The sequence below is a fragment of the Macrotis lagotis genome, chromosome X (genome assembly GCF_037893015.1).
Source record: "Macrotis lagotis isolate mMagLag1 chromosome X, bilby.v1.9.chrom.fasta, whole genome shotgun sequence".
Taxonomy (NCBI): Eukaryota; Metazoa; Chordata; class Mammalia; order Peramelemorphia; family Peramelidae; genus Macrotis; species Macrotis lagotis.
The window spans coordinates 269,691,843-269,696,716 of NC_133666.1; positions in this window are offsets into that span (position 1 = coordinate 269,691,843).

The window sequence follows — 4,874 nt, forward strand, 5'->3', positions numbered from 1 at the left end:
AAAACCACAAGAAAAAAGTTGAATGGGAATGGAAAGGAATGTACCTTAGGGGGCAGCTGGGTGATGCAGTGGATAGAGCACTGGCCCTGGAGTCAGAAGGACCTGAGTTCAAATTCAGCCTCAGATACTTAATAATTGCCTAGTTGTGTGACCTTGGGCAAGTCACTTTACCCCATTGCCTTAAAAAAAATGGTGTCTGGAGTTCATCAGTATTGTACATCAGTTCCATGATGGCATGCATGCCCAGGTTCTGAATAATAGATGATGCTCGAGATTCCCCAGTCATCACTGGAATGAAACAGGAATATGTTTTTGCTGCCATGCTTTCTAGCAAATTTTTTAGGCAAATTCTTCAACTTGAAAAGGCTACAAGCCAAGACCAAAGTGGAGGCAGTGTTGGTGCATGGTCTTCTGTTTGCAGATGATTATCCACTCAATGCAGCCTCTGAAATTGAGGTACAACAAAGTATGGATCCATTCTCTTACTGCTTGTGCTCATTTTGGTCTAACAATTAGCAACAAGAAAACCCAGGTGCTCCATCAGCCAGCACCACACCATCCACAAGTGGGGCCATCAATTACAGCAAATGGAGAAGTTTTGAATATTGTGGATAAGTTCACTTACCTTGGCAGTGTCCTTCACAGGGACGTATGTGGTTGACACATGCATTGCCAGAGCTAGCTCCATATTTGGGATGCTCCAAAAGAAAGGATGGGAGAGGAGAGATATTATAAACTAAAACTACCAAACTGAAGGTCTACAGAGCCCTTGTGCTGACCTCATTGCTATATGCCTGTGAAACCTGGACAGTCTTCCAGGAAACTGAATCACTTCCATTTAAATTGTCCTAGGAAGATTCTGAAGATCACCTGGCAGGAGAAGACACCAGACACTGAGGTCCTTTCTTATCTAAACTGCCTAGCATTCCTACATTACTATAGAGGGTGACTACGATGAGCTGGACACATTGTTAGAATGCCAGACATATGCTTGCCTGACACTGGCATGGGAGACACACCCAGTATGGCATGCCCTCCTCAGTGAGGGTGCTGCACTATATGAGCAAAGTAGAATTGAAGCAGCTCAGAGGAAATATGAGATATGTAAGTTTAGAGTAAGCACCCCAGGTATTCACATGGACTATTTGTGCCTGATCTGTGGCAGAACCTTCCGAGCTTGTATCAGCCACAGTTGACACGTAATTTATCTCAAACCTAGTGATGTCTTTTTTTTCCTTCTTTGATAATGCAGGACGAGAACCAACCAATATCTCCAATTTATCATGAGAGAATTGAAGCTCAGAGGATTAAGTGAGCTGCTGATGGTCACACAGCTAACTAAAGTTTAGAAACAGAATTTGAACCAAGTCTAACAATCTTACTAAAAAATTGGAGTTTACTCCTAGAATTATATAAATGGGGATTTTTTTATGGAATGGTTTAAATTAAAATATTTCCAAAATGTATTCTATATTCCCTGACTTAGTATTGTGCAAATTGAGGGAACCACATCAATTTCATCTTGGGAATTGTAGCGAGACTTTATTATATCGTTTGAACCTAGCCTTATGTGATTGGGACTCTAGACCACCTCTACCTGCTATGTAGAGACCCTTAACTGAGGACCTAGCTTATGCCAACCACAAACTAGGTCAGAACTGAAGATTGATGCAAGGAATTTTCTTAAAATTATTCATTTCAAGCAACCCATTTGTCTTATCTGAAAACTGACCCCCTACTGGTTAAACCGTTATTGTTTTCATGTTCCTTTGATTGAATACAAACATTTAGGGAGAGAACACCTCTTGCATTGATCTCAGAGAATTACACCTGTTCACTATCCCCTCTCCCAACTTGGAAGTTCCCTAATTTTTCTTCTCTTTTGAAATCAGACCACCTAATTCTGTGGGGCAGCTAAGGGGCACAGTGGATAGAACACTGGTCTTGAAGTTCAGAGGATGGGAGTTTGAATCTCACCTCAGACACTTGACACTTAACTATCAGCATGACCTTGGGCAAATCACTTAACCCTGGTTACCTCATCCAGGGCCATCTCAAATTGTCCTGAAGTCATCCTGACTCATACCTGGTCACTGGACCCAGATGAGTCTGGAGGAGAAGGTGAGGCTGATGACTTAACATAGCAGCCCCTCACTCAAATCCAAATCATTGTCATGGCATCATCTCCCTGCTGTCTTTTTCAGAATGAAGGACAAAACATCATCATCATCATCATGATCACCTAATTCTGTGTCTTGATTCATACCCTGTTAATTTTTAAAAATTGTTTTTAATGCATAAAAATCTATCTCTCCCTATATTTGGGGTTCAGTGTCAAGCTATCAAGGCCTGATCCTGATTTGTTAGGTAACTGTCCAATAAATCAATATGATTAAAAGCTCAAACCTTTGCTTCCTCAGTCATTTCATCTTTCACCCAACACTGTAAAGAGTGCACAATGACTAAAAATGAATTTTCTGTATTATTCAAGAATTGTACTTGGGTACAGGGATGTTGTAGGGAGATATGTACCTTTTTGTTGTTTGTGAATGTACCTTTTTGTTGCTATAGCTACGTGCTTTTCTAGTTGCCTATTCCTCATAAAATTAGAATCTCAAAATTGGAAAAGACCTAAGAAGCCATCAAGTACAGCCAGTGTCTGAACAAGAATTACCTGGATAGCACCTCCAACCAGGGATTGTTCAGCATTTGCTGAAAGGACCCCAGTGGGGGAGGGGGTATCCATTACCTCACAAGGTAGCCCATCCATTTTTGGAAAGTTATAATTGTTAGGCACACTTTTTCCCCTTTTTCTTTATGATATTTGCCTCTGCATCATCTTTCTTCTGGCTCCTGGTTTTGCCTTCTGGACCTTAGTAGAAGTCAGATCCTTTTCTAGGTGAAAGTCCTTCCATTATAGCTTTCACTTCTTTGTTGTTAATATTTGCCCTTTATTCTCAAAGAGGACCATGACATCAGGGAGGTGATGCTATGACATCCAAATGAATTGGATTTAAGGGAAGGAGAACTGTGCAAAGTCACCAGCCTCACTTTCTCCTCTGGAGCCATCTGAGTCCAATGGTTAGATATGGATCAGGACAATTGGAGATGACTCAGGATCAGTGGGAGACCTTGACCTTTTTAAGCTAAGGTCTTTAATAGGTTTCATTTTGACTGAGGAAAAAAATCATTCAGGTTAGGTAAGAAAGAAATGAGGCAAAAAAAATGACCTCTTTTACCAAGTGAAAAAAAAATAATCAAGCTGAGAGGAAAAGACCCTCAGGATATCTGTTTCTTTAATTAGTTTTACTACTTCACAACTACCCCCACACTCCCTTTTACTGCCATCAGCAATAACCTCAGAAGGTCTTAAAGTTTCCAGGGCCAGCTAAGCATCCAAGGATAAATAAAAATGCTTTAATTCATCCATAATACAAAGTACATAGTTTTAGTGAGGATTTTATTCCATGAGATTCTTTTTTAATTATTTCCAAATTTGGAATTATGTCTCGGATGACTGAGATTGCTGGAAGTCTGACTTCTAGATAAATAGGTTATTTCTTTATAAATAGCATATTTCAAAAATCTGCAATAGTAATAAGGGGTCTTTATATCTTTAATATAAAAACTAATAGATAATAATGTTGACAATACTCTAGTTTTACTGAAAATAGACCAACTATTATATTAGAGAGTATATTAGATTCGTATTACATCAAAGTATGATTCACTGTCTCAAGGTAAGCAAAACTTTGCTTTGATTAATATTACAAATTTTTGCTATTACCTCCAAAGAACTTAATATCTGCATAGTAATAAAACTTGGGAACAGGGATTTTGCAGAATTTGCATGACTCTTTAAGACAGGTGCTTTAGTGAATTTACTCCTGCGTTCCCTGTTATATGTTCTAATAAGTATTTTCCCCAATTGTTCAATAACTGCTTCATTTTGAATCACAGTCTTTGAGAATTTCTCTGTCTCTTTGCATCAGCCTAGACGAACCTGCCCATTTTCACAGAGTCAGCAGCTTCCGCAAAAACCCTGAGCAACCAAAGAGAATATATATTATCCTTCTGTAAAATATTTGGAATGAGATTTGAGCAGAGTAAATTTTTATTCTGGCATGTTCTGCTTGGTTAAGCTTTCTTAGGTTTTTTTCCACCCTTGCTTCTAAGTTTTTATACCACACATAAAAATAGTCCTACTTTGCTATTTTGTTACTTTAATTTTGGGTTTTACTTTAGCAAATAACATAATTTCCCTTTCAGGTCTATGAGATCTTAGTGCATTCTTTAATATCAGTCGGTCAACAATCATTTAATAAGAGTTTTGTGTACTAGGCCTGTGTTAAGCTCTAAATGCAAAGAAAAACAAAAAATATGAACTTAGTCCTCAGGAAGCATTCATTCTACAGATCCAAGCATACTATTTTCACTTTTTTTGTGTGCATTTCCCCTTTTGTTTTATTTCTTCTTCCACAATATAACTAATGAGTTTTAATAATAATATCAATAATATTAATACTTAATAATAGCATAATATTGTTACAGTATTACACATGTATAACCTACATCAAATTGCTTGCTGTCATGGGGAGGGGAGAGGGGAAGAAGGGAGAAAAATTTGGAACTCAAAATCTTTTAAAAAATTAATGTCTAAAATAAATCTGAAAATCATCTGTGTAGAGATAATTGAATATATGGCAACTAAAGAGATTACCAAGCAAGAGAAAAAAAGGAAAAAAAAAGAAGGGCACTCAGACCACTAGTGTGTATCCCGTTAGTGAACATGACATGGCTTAAAGATCAAATAAAGGGAACTGAAGAATGGTCAGTCAGATAGCAGGAAAACCAATAGAGAGGAACGTTACAAA